Here is a 15586-nt window from a genome sequence, read left to right on the forward strand (position 1 = left end):
TAAAAAGGCCCACTGTCTCTCACAGATATAAAGTCAGAAAATCGATTTGTGAATCATGCAAAGTAATGGCAAGTACTAGCAATGAGGTATTGTACAAGCCTCTAAGTTTCTTTTCACCCATTCTTAATGGCGTGGGAAGTAGGAAGTTTGAAATCAAAAAATATTTTTATACAGAATTGGTTTAAAATGAGTTTGCCAATCTATAAAATCTATGAATTTTTTTATTTCTTTAGGCAGAGAAAGTTTTCTTTTTAGCAGATAAGCTTGTCTTTTTTTTTTTAAAGATTTTTTTTTAATTTTATTTATTTGACAGAGAGACATCACAAGTAGGCAGAGAGGCAGACAGAGAGAGAGAGAGGAGGAAGCAGGCTCCCCGCTGAGCAGAGAGCCCGATATGGGACTCGATCCCAGGACCCTGAGATCATGACTTGAGCCGAAGGCAGCAGCTTAACCCACTGAACCACCCAGGCGCCCAGATAAGCTTGTCTTAAGCAAAATTTGGAAGGTAAAGTTAGTCATTTTTAGCTTCTCCTAAGTACACCTTTTAGAAATATCCTTGGTAGTACCAAAAGGATAAAACCAAGACAAAATCAAATTGAGCAATTTTTTTTCCTCCAGAAATAAGATTTCTAGCCATCTATTTTTCACAAAGTAATTTTGATTGAATATTTCCAAATACCATCTTTTTTGTAATCTTTTTATATCCTTATATACTTTTCAATCTAAGTTTTTTTTTCTTTCATTCATTTCTGAATCATTTCTATGCTTTTACCAGTTGTGTCTTATGATGAGCAGGAAAAGCACTGTTTACATAAAAATGATAATGCAGTGATTTATTGAGCTTAAGTGAAAAAAGCTGGTTACTAACCACTATTTCAAAGACTAATTTGTATTTTTCTAGCTTTTATTGTGGTAAAATACTCTAAGATAAAATTAGTACCTTAACCATTTTAAGTGTACAGTTAACTAATATTAAATGTATAAGTTTGTACAACTATCACCACCATCTATCTTCATAACTTTTTCATCTTGCAAAGCAAATTCTTTACCTATTAAATTATAACTCCCTTGCTCTTCTTGCCCCATCCCCTGGAAATCATCATTCTAACATCTCTGTAATTCTGACTCCTCAAAATGCCTCACCTGCACAGAATCACACAGTATTTGTCTTTTTGTAACTTGCTTATTTTGCTTGCATCGTGTCCTCACATGCTTTAGCATATGTTAGAATTTCCTTCCTTTTTAAGCCTGAATAATATTTTATGTATGTGCCATATTTCACTTATCTATTCACAGATGGACACTTGGATTGCTTCTACATTTTAGCCACTTTGCATAATGCTGCTATGAATGTAAGTGTATGAATATCTTTGAGACTCTACTGTAAATTATTTTGGTTATATACCCAGAAGTGTAATTGCTGGATCATATGGCAATTCTGTTTAACTTTTTGAGGAACCACACACTGTTTCCCTCAGCAACTGCACCATTTTACATTCCCACCAATAGTGCACAAGGGTTCCAATTCTCCACATTGTCACCAACACTTGATATTTTCTCTTCTTTTGATAGTAGCCACTTTAATGAACATGAGAGAGCATCTCATTATACTCTTGATTTGCATTTTCCTAATGATCACTGATATTGAACATCTTTTCATGTGTTTATTGGCCATTTTTAGATCTTTGGGGGAAAAAAGCTGTTCAAGTTCTTAGTCCATTTTTTAATATGGCTATTTTATTGTTCTTGAGATCCAGTTCTCTATTTTGGATATTAACCCCTTCTATATATGATTTGCAAATATTTTTTATCATTCTGTAGGTTAGCTTTTATTTTCTTGATATTATCTTGTGAGACAGTTTTTAATTTTTATGAGTATAACTCACCTATTTTTCTGTGACTTGTGCCTTTGGTTCCATATCCAAGAAATTCAATACTACGAAAAAAAAATTTTTTTTAAGGTTTTATTTATTTGACCGAGAAAGATCACAAGTACGCGGAGAAGCCGGCATATAGAGATAGAGAGAGAAAGAGAAGCAGACTCCCTGCTGAGCAGAGAGCCTAATGCGGGACTTGATCCAAGGACCCTGAGATCATGACCTGAGACAAAGGCAGAGGCTTAACCCACTGAGCCACCCAAGCGCCCTTTTTTAAAAATAAGGTTTTATTTAATTGCTATGAATTTTTTGCCCTATGTTTTCTTCTGAGTTTATAGTTTTAAGACTTACACCTAAATCTTTGATCCATTTTAACTGAATTTTTTATATGGTTTTTATTAACAATACAATTTCATTCTTCAGTATCCAGTTTTGACAGTACCATTTGTTGAAAAGACTGCCCTTTTCCTATCAAATGATCATGGCATACTTGTCAAAAATTATTTGGCTACATATGAAATGGTTTATTTCTAAACCCTCTATTCTTCACTAGTTCATGGGTATTTTTTTAAGCTAGTTATCACCCTCTTTTGATTACTATAGCTTTGTAGTAAGTTTTGAGATCAGTTAAGTGTGAGTTCCCTCACACTTATTATTTTTATTGGTTTGTTTTGTTTTTGTTTGATGGCTTTTTTAATTTGTTTTTTGTTCTTTTCCTTCAAAATGGTTATAGAAGCTCTTCAGATTCCATATGTATTTTAGGGTGGGTTTCTCTGTTTCTGCAAAAAAAACCGAAATCAACTTTTTAGAGGGACTGCATTGAATCTGTAGATCAGTTTGGGTAGTTTTGATATCTGAATAATATTAAGTATTCTAATCTATTAACATGGGATAGGTTTTTATTTATGTCTTCATTTCACTCAGCGATGTTTTATAGTTTTCAGTGTAAAAGTCTTTCACCTACTTGGTTAATTTCTTATTATTTTATTCTTCTGATGCTATTGTTGTTGCTATTGTAAGTTGTATATTTTTTTGCAATTTCGTTTTCAGGTTATTATTAGTACACAGAAATGCAACTGACTTGTGGGTTGATTTTGTAATCAGCTACTTTGCTGAATTATTAGTTCTAACAGGGGTGTGTGTGTGTGTGTGTGTGTGTGTGTGTGTGTTGGGAATTTTAAAGGTTTTCTACATAGAAGATCTTGTCATCTATTAAAAGAAAATTTTTTTCATTCCTTTTTAGTTTGGATACCTTTTATTTTTCTTGCCTAATTGTTCTGACTAGAACCTCAAATGTTAGGTTTGAGGTTAACGAGTAGTTAAACTGGGTATTCTGACCTTGGAGGAAAACTTTTCTGTCTTTTCTCATTGAGTATATTTGCTGTGGGTGTTCCATATATGGGTCTTATCATCCTGGGGCATTTCCTCCTATTTCTAGTCAGTCAGGTATTTTTATCATATAATGCTGAATTTTTTCAGATGATTCTTGTACATCAGTTAAGATGACCATGTGTTTCCCTCCTCCCTTCATTCTACATTGATTTTCATGTATTAAATGATCTTTGCAAACCCAGAATACATTCTACTTGGTCATAGTGCACAATTCTCTTAACAAGCTGCTCAATTCAGTTTGCTAGTATTTTTTGAGGATTTTTGCATCAATATTCATGAAGAATATTTATCTGTAGTTTTCTTTTCCTATAATGTCTTTGCTTGTCTTTGGTATCAGAGTAATGCTGGTCTCACAGAGTGAGTTAAGAATTATTTCCTTCTCAATTTTTTGGAAAAGTTTGTGAAGAATCATGGTAATTCTTCTTAAATGTTTGGTAGACTTCACCAATGAATCCATCAGGTCCAGGGCTTTCTTTGCTGGGAGATTTTTGATTACTGATTCAATATCTTTACTACTTATTGGTCTATTCACATTTCCTACTTCTTCATGATTTACTCTTGATAAGTTATGTATTTCCAGGAATTTGTCTTCTTCATCTAAGTCATCCAATTATCCATAGACTTAAAATTTTATTTCTTTAGAGTCAGTAATATTTCCATTCTTTCTTTTTTTACTAATGTCTTTTTTAAATCTTTAAAAAGTCTTTAAGAATCAAGCTATATTTTTGTCTATTTTGCTAATCTTTTCTAAGAACCAACTTTTGATTTTTCTTTCCTTTTTTTGTATTCTTTATCTCTGCTCTAATCTTTATTATTGTCTTCTTTTTGCCAGCTTTAGGTTTAGTTGGGTATTTTTCTAGTTGCTTATTATGTAAAGTTAGGTTGTTTCTTTTTTTTTAATGTAAATATTTATAGTGATAATTTCCCCCTTAACACTCCTATGCATCCCATGTTTTGGCACATTATGATTCCATTTTTTAATCTGTGTGTACTTTTTAACTTCGGTGGTGATTTCTTTAAAGCATTAGTGGGTTAAGAGTATATTTAATTTCCACACATTTGCAAAGTTTAGTTTTATTTCAGTTAGTAATTTCTAAACTGCAGCCATTGTCGTCAGAGAAGATATTTTGTGTAATGTCTTTTATAATCTACTGGGATTTAATTTGTGGTTTAATACATGTTCTTTCCTGAAAAATGTCCCTTGTGCACCTGAAAGGAACATATATGCTGCTGTTGGACAGAATGTTTTCCTTTGTTAGACCTAGTTGGTTTATTGTGTTAAGTCCTCTATTTCCTTATCTCCTTTCTGGTGGTTCTATCCATCACTGAGTATGAAGTACTGAAGTCTCCTATTACTGCTATAGAACTGTGTTTCTCTCTCAATTCTGTTTTTGCTACATATATTTGGTGGTCATTATTAGGTACATAAATGTTTTATCTTCTTGATTTGAAATGTATTTATACAATGACCTTCTTCTCGCCTAACATTTTTTTTCTTTTATCTCAAAGCCTATCTTGTCTGGTATTAGAATAGCCACCCCTGATTTCTTCTGGTTACTATTTGCATGGACTATCTTTGCCATTGAGTCAGTTTTAATCTGTTTGTGTCTTTGGCTCTAACATCGATTGTGAATACCATATTGTTAAACCTTCTTTATCTGTTCTGTAAATATTTGTATTTTGATTTGGAGATTTTAATATTTACATTTAATTACTGATATACACATAAAACTACTGTAACACTGTATGTTAATCTTAATTCAACAAAAAGGTAATTACTAATAAAGAAGAACTAACTTGTCATTTTGTTAGTTGTTTTCCATATGCCTTAAAGCTTTTATTTCTTGCATTACTATCTTTTGGGTGTAGAGGATTTTTTTCTTTTTAACATTGTAATGTTTAAATTCCTTTCTTGTGTCCTTTTGTATATATTATCTAGCAATTCTCTTTGTAGCTACCATAGAGATTACATTTAATATCCTAAAATTATAATACTCAAATTTGAATTTATGCCAGCTTAACTTGAGTAACATACATAAACTGCTCTTTTCATAGTTCTTTCCACACATCTTTTGGTTGTTGTTGTCACAAAATTACATCTTACACAGTCCATGTCCTAAAACGGAAGCTAATAATTCTTTTTAAAGGTCTCTTAAATTATGTAGAGAATAAAATGTAGAGCTACAAACTCAAGTTACAATGATAATAGCTTTTAGGCTGTTTTAAGATGTATTATTATCTTAAATCATGTAGAAAACAAGAAGTAGAGTTAAAATTCATTGTTACGATTCTAGCTTTTATAGCTGTCCATATATTTACCTTTATAGAGATACTTCTTCATATGGTTCTGAGTAGTATGGACATAGACGTACTGTCTAGTGTCCTTTAATCATTTCATCCTGCAGGACCCCCTGGAGCACTTCTTTGTATGCCTTGTGAATTTTATTGAAAAATGGATATTTGAGTCTAATAATGTGGTAACTCTGGAAATCATGTTCTCCCCATTCTTCAGTTTTTACTGTCTTGTTACAGGCTGTCTGAGACAAGAATCAGCCTAAGGTGTAAACTTATTCTTCCTAGGACTTTTCTGAGCTTCTACCTTTCCCTAGGCATGTATGGTCACTTTCTAATTTTTCCTTGGATATGCAGCTGCATTCTAATGCCCTAGTCTTTCTTTCTTTTTTAAGATTTACTTATTTATTTATTTGACACAGAGAGAGAGAGAGAGAGAGATCACAAGTAGGCAGAGAGGCAGGCAGAGAGAGAAAGGGAAGCAGGCTCCCCACTGAGCAGAGAGCCCAATGAGGGGCTTGATCCCAGGACCCTGAGATCATGACCTGAGCTGAAAGCAGAGGCTTAACCCACAGAGCCAACCAGGTGCCTCAAGGATTACAATTTCTCACCCAAAGAATCAATCTACATTATTATTCTGACAGCCACACTTTTACCTCCAGTATCATTTGTGACCTCAGGAAAGGTGTAATCTTAGAGACTCAGACTCCCAAAAGAGTCTAAGCAAGGGTCCGGTGCATAAAGCACTAAGATCTCTACCCCTGCTTTAACCAAAGGAAATTTCTGCAGTACTAACTTAATTCAGCTCAGTTAAGATCACACCACTCAGCCCTACTCTTTACACTTGTGTCATTCTAACTTGCTATGCATTTTTACATTATAAGAAGAGACTAAGATACCGATGGAGAGGAGATTGGAGAATAAAGAGAATTTGTCAAGCTGAATTATATGTAGTATGAAAATATACATAACAGGCCAATAAAGTTCTGTTTCTAAGGGACCCTGCCAGGGCTTTTAGGAGAGAAAGAGATGAAAGAAATTAAGAGTGAGAGATAAAGAGAGAGAGAAATGGCGAGAAACTGCACAGATACCAGTATTCATTGCCAATGAAGTTTGACCTTAAATTCATTTCTCACTGAACATGTATACTAAAAATTCGAATCCACCACCTGTTAAGTGAATCTGGTGGTAATACTATTAGAACACTGACATAATGCATCATTCAAGTTAAAATAATCACACTTCTACCCATTTTTATAAAGGTAAAATTTTAATTTTTCTTAGATTTATTATCCTATTTTATTATCCTCAGATTTTGCCTCTTAAAATTATATGGCATATTTTGGGAGGTTAATAGAGACAATACAGCCATCCATTCATCTTGATATATTTTCTTAAATAATGAAAAAAATCAACAGAGATGGTCTTTAAAATATCCATATAATCTGTCCTAAAGAACACAACTGAATTTTAAAAGACTGTTCAAAAAGTACTAAGGTTTACTAAGTATCTATTTCAAGTTGCTTAACTAGCTATTGCTTATGTATTTATATCTTCGATTCTAGATTCAATTTTTCTTTCAGACTTTATATCTTATTTAAACCAAAATAAAATTCAACCATTAAATGCCTAGTCAGAAATTTCAAAGGCCCATGGAGAAATGCTTTACTTAAAACCATTTCCTGTTAACGTTCTTACTAGATGGTATGACTCTGCAGTGAAGTTAACATTCCAGATACCTCTAAAATGCTGTGACTTTTTCCAGCACACTGTTCCTTGTTCTCCCTCAAGATACAGTCAAAAAGTTTAGATAAGTGTCAGATGTTCCCTCAAAAGTGATAAGCCAACATAGAAGAAATGCTCTAATGACTGTATCTCTGCTAGGCACGCTACAGAAGAAAACAAAACACGGCATTTTCTTTTATATCTTTAAGTAATTTCTACACCCAGTGTGGGGCTAGAACCCACAACCCCAAGATCAAGAGTTGCACACTCCACCAACTGAGCCAGCCAGGTGCCCCTTATGGTTTTGATTCATCCAATTTATTTTTACTGAATTATCCATAATGGCCTCCTAACAGGTATTCTTGCTTCTATACGTGCCTTATCAACTTCACCTACCTATGTCACCACTTCATAGTCTGTTCTTTTTAAAGATTTTATTTGAGAGAGTGGGTAAAGTAAGAGCTAGGGTTAGGGGTGGGGGAAGGGGGGAGGAGAATCAGACTCCCTGTTAGGGAACCTGATGCAGAGTTCTCAATCCCAGGACCCTGAGAACAGAACCTGAGCCACCCAGGCACCCCGATCTGTTCTTTATATAGCATAAAAAGCTATACTTAAAAAAATCATATGCAATGGAACAATACCTAGAGTATTTGTCTGTATATTCCTCTCTTGCGACAATTCCTAGCCTTGTCTTCAGTGAAAAATGTAGACGGCTAAACTGAATTTAGATATTATCTGGAGTTAGGGTCCATTGATAAAACCAGGAAAAAAAAAAAAAAAAGTACTGGTCCTCTCCTACCAGCAGAGGGAGATGTTTAAAAGCCTCTCGATGGAAAAGGTTTTTCTAGAAGAATAGAGTCTTTATAGAACATTAGAAGTTTTTGCCTTTCCCCCTGGGGGAGGGTCACATTGTTAGCACCATAGTTTTCCTTGATGCATTACCCTTTTCACTGGGAGGTGTGGTTTGTACATCTATCTTCCCTTGAAGATATTCTCCCCGCTATGAGATATTTTTTCTTGAATTGGGGTCAGGGAATGGTTCTAGATATAGCGACTAGGGCTAATTTGCCACTGTAGATCACTGAACACAGGATAAGCTGCTGAACCATAGAAGACAAGCATAAAAGGAAGGCAAAACATTAAAGCTAACTCAGTTTCTTGTGGAGCAGTTGTTTTATAGTAACTCTTATGTTTTCATTAAGATAAAGTAGGCCATGAAGATAGTTAAGTTTACAAGTTCCTCCTCTCCGCTATCCCTTTCCCTTCACCCCACCCACCAAGAAACCCCTCAGTGGAGCCAATGGGACATATTGGCTGAAAATTAAGAATAGACCTATTGCTAGAGAATGAATAATTGAAGAAAGGGTGTGATCTTCCCAAAAGCAGGGAACTGTGGAGAGGGTTCTTAGGGGATGCAGAATAAAATCAGGAGACCAGGCTGGTTGTGAACTGGTTACACATCAACCAGAAAACTTTCCAATTTCCTCATACCTCCCTACGTTCTATGTGAACAATTCTTACTCTTTAGGTGGTAGATGAAATACAAACTCCTTGGAGTTTTGTGATGAGGAGGAGATGGAGAAAAAGTATTAAACTGTGTATAGTAACTAAGATTGCAATGATACCTTCATATGTCTCAACAGTTTATCAAGACAAACTGAATTTTAAACTGGAAGTGACTGGAAAAAAAAACACTGTATACACCAACAGAGTTGATTTGCAGAGGTCATATGCTCTAGGCAGATGAAGGCTCTGGACCAGGAGGCATTAATTATAGCCAATAAACTGTCCTAATTATCTTCAGTGCTTGAAAATTATAGCATGTCACTCTCCTGCTTAAAACTCTCCACTGGCTTCCCTTTATATCTGCAATGAACACCAAATGCTACCATGGCACGCAAAGCTCCAAGCGTCTGACTGCTTCTAAACTTGAATTCATTCATCTTTCCTCAGCAGTCTGATCTTCTTGACATCCCCGTGAACTACACTTGTTTCTACCTCAGGACTTCAGAAATTTTTACTCCCTCCACCTAGAATACTCTCCCCAGATCTCACATGACAGATCTCTCCCCAGATGTTTCAACTTAAAACACATCTCTTTGGGAAAGACCTTCCAAACTACCCTGTCCAGTGTTCCTACCACTCTAAATCATTCTTGATAAACTCATTCTGTCTTCTGCCTTATCTTTTACCTATGTTATACCACGTTCAAAAGTCTCTTATGTTTTTTGGTTACCTGTTGTCTGTTTTCCCCAGCAGAAAGTCAGTTCATAAGATAAAGGACCAGGTCTAACTTATTTACCACTATTCTTAGAATCCAAAACAGGATCTAAAAGATTAAAAATGCTCAATAAACCATTTGTGGAATGAGTTATTCAAGGATAGTAATCATTTTTTATCAAAACAATGTGTGTTGCTTTTAAAACAAGAAGTCTTAAAGTGGTTCCACTTCAGAAATCTGATATAGAAACCTTCCTTACTAGTACATGAAAAGGTAACAACTCACACAGAGCAGCTGTGGGGGAGGGAAGAGAAATCATGGAATAGAAAGAGTCGACTTCAGGGGAGTAGGATAGGGAGAGGGGGGTTGGGTTATGGACATTGGGGAGGGTATGTGCTACGGTGAGTGCTATAAAGTGTGTAAACCCAGCGATTCACATATCACATATAATAATCAATATATGGTAATTAAAAATTAATTTAAAAGAAAATAAATAAATAAAGGCAAAAAAAGAAAGATAGATAGATAGATGGATGGATGTGTGGACTGAGGAAGGGCGAGTAGGAGGAGTTTGCCAGATAGTCCATGAAGGAAAGATTATGTCTAAGGAGTATAAAGTATCTTCCAGTGTTAAGAGAACTATATGCAATTCAGTCTAGCTGCAGAATATGGTACACAGCAGTGATGTAAAATAAAGATTTACAAATAAGAAATTTTAAGAAAAAGAGTCCAATTAATGAGAAGGAGAAATCTAGTTTTACCTTATGGTCACAGTGTGACTTCATGGCTCTATGTCAATAAACAGAATGATTGATTGAATTAATAGTTTCAATGTCTCTTACTCCATATCTATGCCGTTTTGTCCTCTAACATTGTAGCCACCTCTTAGAGTGACTGAGATCAACCAAGTGACTTCTTACAGCCTAAACAAAGGGATGTTATTAATCATCATTCAAGCAGGCTTGATGAGAATGTATATGTATTTTTATGTATAATTGGGCTTGTCTATTCTTGTACATCTGCTTCTCCATGAGACCATACTGCAATCTGCTGGGGAAATTTGTGACACACATGAAAAATAACTGAGGCCATTCTAAACTGGTAAACATCTGGCCAACCTTCCAACATATGAGACAACCCATACCAAATCAGCAACCCACAGATGATAACATAAATATAAAAGAGCCCAGCTAAGACCAGAAGTGATGCACAGCTTATGTGAAGGCCCAATCATTTTGAGTTTGTTAAGCAGTGATTGTAGTAGCAAGACTGCAACAGCAGATAACTGGATGAAAAAGAAAAATCACTCATGCTGAGGACTCTCAAATCCACAACTTTAAATCCATTTCTGTAGTCTACTTATTTCTCTTGAACCTAAGACTCAAATACTTTCTATTTTTATAGTGGTAATAACACAGCAAAATCTGTTGAGTATATTATATGCCATGCCCTGGTATACATTTACTATGAAATACTTCATTTGATGCTTGTAAAAAGTTTACATGTGGGGCTTACATAGGTTGAGTATTTCTTCAAGTATTCCCTAGCTAGTAAATAGATCTAGGACTCAGACACAGGAAATTCAACCCCATGGTCTGTTCTTGCTCCATAGGTTTTTCTCCCTTTACAGAAGTAGGCATTGGTCACAATGTCCTAAGGGTATTTCGGAGTTGACATAAACAACCTAGTTGAGCTCTATCTTGTCTACACTTTTCAGCAAATCTATTTTTCCTATTATAATTTTAATTTCACCAGTAAAAAGTCAAAGTAAAAAAAAAAGGCTACATCTGAGAAAACTTTTTTACCCTGCTTGCTTCCACATCAGTTAGGAAGAAGGTTCTGTTTGACATCTAATCATCACAGCTATGACGTCTCCTTTTCAAGATACCCACGCTTACTGCCCTAGATCAGAACCTCACCATTCATTAAAGTTTTCTGACTAATAATTCTGTCTCCAATGTGGCCACCTCACCATTTTCCACCACTCTAATGCTAAAATAAGCGTTCTAAAATCCAAATCCCATCCTTTCTGTTCAAGATTCTTCAGTGGTTGCTCATGGCCTTTTAGGTGGTAATTAAAGTCCTTGGTATAATCTATAAGCCCCTTCATTACATGGTCTATACCATGCCTTTCATCATGCATCTACCCATGTTCCCTTAAAGCAGCTCACATTCAGCCATCCTCAACTACTTTAGTTCCCTAGATAGATTGTGTTTTTTGGTTTGTTTTTTATTTTTTTAATGATTCTGTTTTTTAAATGTACTGATTCCTCCTGTATTTAGAACTTCTTTCCTCTACCCTGATGATCTTTTCTTTATTCTTCAAGACTACTCATGCTTCAGTTACTCTTGGAAGCCTTCCTAGAAATGTATCTAGCATCACTCCAGTTTCACCATCCCCTCTCTGTGGGTGGTTAGAAAAGCCAAGATTGTGCATTTCTCTATTATGGTTCTTATTACACTGGATTGTCGTCTTTGGTTGTCTGGGCTCTCTGCATCCAACTGAGAGCTTCTGAGTGCAAACACGGCCTTGGTCATTGTAGTGTCCTCAGCATTTTGCATATGGCAGGTATTCAACAAATACCATCTGGATGAAAGAATGAATAAATGCATGAAGCATTTTATTTATTTTCCTACTTAGGCTAAGAACAAAACTCATTTGGTGGTTGAAATTGTAGGAAGGACATCTTAAAAGGAAGAAGCATTTAAATGAGAATTGTAACTTAATACGAAGGAATATTCTTAAGAAATCTCGCCTTATGCCTCTCTAAAATGGTACTTCCCTGAACACAAAGTATCTCAGAACAATTCTGATATATAATTAAACATATTAAAATTAAACACAGCCTTGTCTAACATCTAATATGTAATCACTGTGTTCTTCTTTTTTATCCATGAAATATTCCCCACAACAGTACAGTACAATAAACTCTTCCCATTATAGGGAACCACATAAATTTTGATGATGTTCTGTTTATTAAATAATTTCATTAAAAATACATGGAATATTTGCCTATTGACAAGGTCACATATTTTAAGGGAAGAAAAGTAGCTAAAGCCTCATTTGCTTAAGTCTATGCAGAAAACAAGAGGATTATAGTCCACTCTTCCTTTCATCTAGAGTAATATTCTATAATGCGAAACTACAGTGTTCACATCAGCCATTCATTGTGAACCTGGTGAAGGCATGGGCTCTTCAGTAGCTCTGCCTACCATGGAAGACACAATTTTTTTTTTATCATCTGACCATTTCTTTATGAGAAAAACTATTAATCACTTCAATGTATTTAGTCTAAATAGTCACTTCACGATTATACGGAACAAAATAGTTTATTGAATTCAAAGTAATATGGAATTATTTTGTGATTTTTCTGGAAAATAAAGCAGATATTGAATATAGATATTATTTATAAGTGTGTCCTTAAACAAAGAGAAAATGACTTTGGCTTAATTATAAATATCACTTATTGCATTTTTTTTTTTTTGGAGCCCTGTAAATTTAGTGAAAGGGGGTCTATAGTAAGACATATAGTAGTGATCAAAAAGTTACAAAACAAGTGAATTCTAATGTGAAAGCAGTGCTTGATTTTTCAGAGGTAACATTTGTCATTTAACCGTAGCTTTCAAGGCCTTAAGAATAAATTCCTGCCTTAAGGTAGGGCCAGCAAGAGAGATATTTTGAATAAAGGACATACCACTGTGTACCCTTCACATTACACTCCGTAGACCTGCTCTAATTAAAGCCAACTCTGTTCATAAATATCACTCAAGTTCATATGCTATTTATCTTGAGTTTACTAAGTGTCCAATATTGAATAAAAATATCCGAACAAGCACATCAAAAAATGTCAGTCTTGTAGAAAAAAAAGGTATTATAATGTGACCTTGTATTTCAGTATACAGACTCACTTTGTATAGACCTACACTTTAGATTAATTTAGGATCTTATCCCCAAAATACTAAAGAATGGCTTAATTACAAGATCACTATCACTGGGGATTTCAGCTTGTACTTCAATTTCTATACTTAGTAAGCACACTATTGTAAGCCCTACTTTGTATCCTAGAACATTCTAATATTTCAATGGGATCCTTCTTTTGGAGAAGTGGAATCCTTCTATAAAGTCACTGTCATGATCTGTATGTACTGCATTTGACTAAGTATGATAACTCTTCATTTGAAAAAATAAATGAGATTTGAATGTTGTCACTTACGGGGAGGAAAAAGAGCTCTGTCTACATTTTAGCATGGTTGGTTGCTCTGAACGCAATCTTCATTTCTGAGATTAGATCATTATTTTGGAAAATTAAAATCTACAGATGTATTAAACATGTTCAATATTTTGATACAACTCATATGTCACATACCAGTATGGAATTAATTGTTAGAGCCGTAAGTAATCCATAAACTGATTAATGCAACATACTGGATATTAAATCAGTAAGATATCTATTTTGTCACATTAGGGAGAGCTTTCATTTGTTAGGGAAACTTATTTAAGATAAATATATTTTTTAAAGTAAGGTCCTCCTCCTAGCTTGTTTAATTTATCTTATCTGGGATGTATTCTTTGAAGCCAGACCAGCACCAATCTGTGGATCAACACTGTTGAACCACGGATATAAAACATGCTGATCAGGCTGGAGAGACAGAACCCACGCACTCTTGCTCTCGTTAAATAAAATCTTAATGATCAAACTTTCTGTGGTTAAGCCTCAACTCTTCCACTTATTGTCTGTACCTTGTGAAGATTCATTTAATATATACATAAAGTGCTTAAAGAGTGTCTTACACACAGTAAGTGCTCAGTAAATGTTAATAACTCTTGCTATTATTTTCATTTAAGATTAAAATTTACATTTTAATTAAATCTCCATGAAGTAAAATGGAATATGGTGAATTTTATCAAATTTCCCACATAGAATATCATTTTTTTCTGTGCGTGGGCAGGCCAATTTTAGTCTATTTTAGTACACATAGCAGACTAAACTATCTGGCACCCCTATATTTAACCAGATGCCTTTCATTTACATAGATTTTCCCATAAAATGTGTGCACAGAGCTAAATTCTATTCATTGGATCATATTCCAATCAGGGAGCAAAGAATAATGAAAGAAACTTTTGGATTATTTCAGAGTATTTCGTACTTGACTTCAGAAATCCCAGATCTGCCATTGGATAACTGTAAGACCTTAACCTTTCTGAAACGGTTTCCTCATATATATACATTCCTTACACAACTTTTAGGTGAATTTAACTAGATTATGCATAAATCATGTGTCTAAAATATACAGTGTAGGCATATAAATGCCTGTTCTCTTTATCTTTGCTTTCTTTCCCAATCTCCAATATCGCCAGTAAATTAGAATTTGTTCACTATTTTCAGTAAAATTTTTATATATTCATACCAAAACTTCAAATCATTTGGTTTCTATTTTAAAACACTATTTTGTACTCAACACACATCTTAAAAATTGAGTGTTATCTTACAGTTTCATGTTTATGTCATTGAGAGTTGTGTCTGTGTGAGGCTGGCAGAGTCAGATGCACTTGGAACACTGAAAACCTAACATCTAAATCAAGAAGGGAAGTCTATTTTATATTAAGATATGAAGAACTCTTGAGATTTAAAGTATGGCAGATGTACCACTGGTTAAGAATAAAGAATTTAAAAATCAAATTTTCAGGGGCACCTGGGTGGCTCAGTGGGTTAAAGCCTCTGCCTTCAGCTCAGGTCATTATCCCAGGGTCCCAGGATCGAGCCCCACATCGGGCTCTATGCTCAGTGAGGAGCCTGCTACGCCCTCTCTCTCTCTGCCTGCCTCACTGCTTACTTGTGATCTCAGTCTGTCAAATAAATAAATTTTTTTAACATGTTAAAAAAAAAAAATCAAATTTTCAGGGCACCTGGATGGCTCAGTCAGTTGTCTCTGCCTTTGGCTCAGGTTATGACCTCAGGTCCTGCAGTGGAGCTCTGCCTCTGGCTCCCTGCTGAGCAGGGAGTCTGCCTCTCCCTCTCCCTCCTGTCCCCACTCCTCACAGCCCCCTACCCCCCACCCAGTGCTCACACTTGCTGTC

The sequence above is a fragment of the Mustela nivalis genome, assembly GCF_964662115.1.
Source record: "Mustela nivalis genome assembly, chromosome: 11".
In the NCBI taxonomy this organism is placed as follows: Eukaryota; Metazoa; Chordata; class Mammalia; order Carnivora; family Mustelidae; genus Mustela; species Mustela nivalis.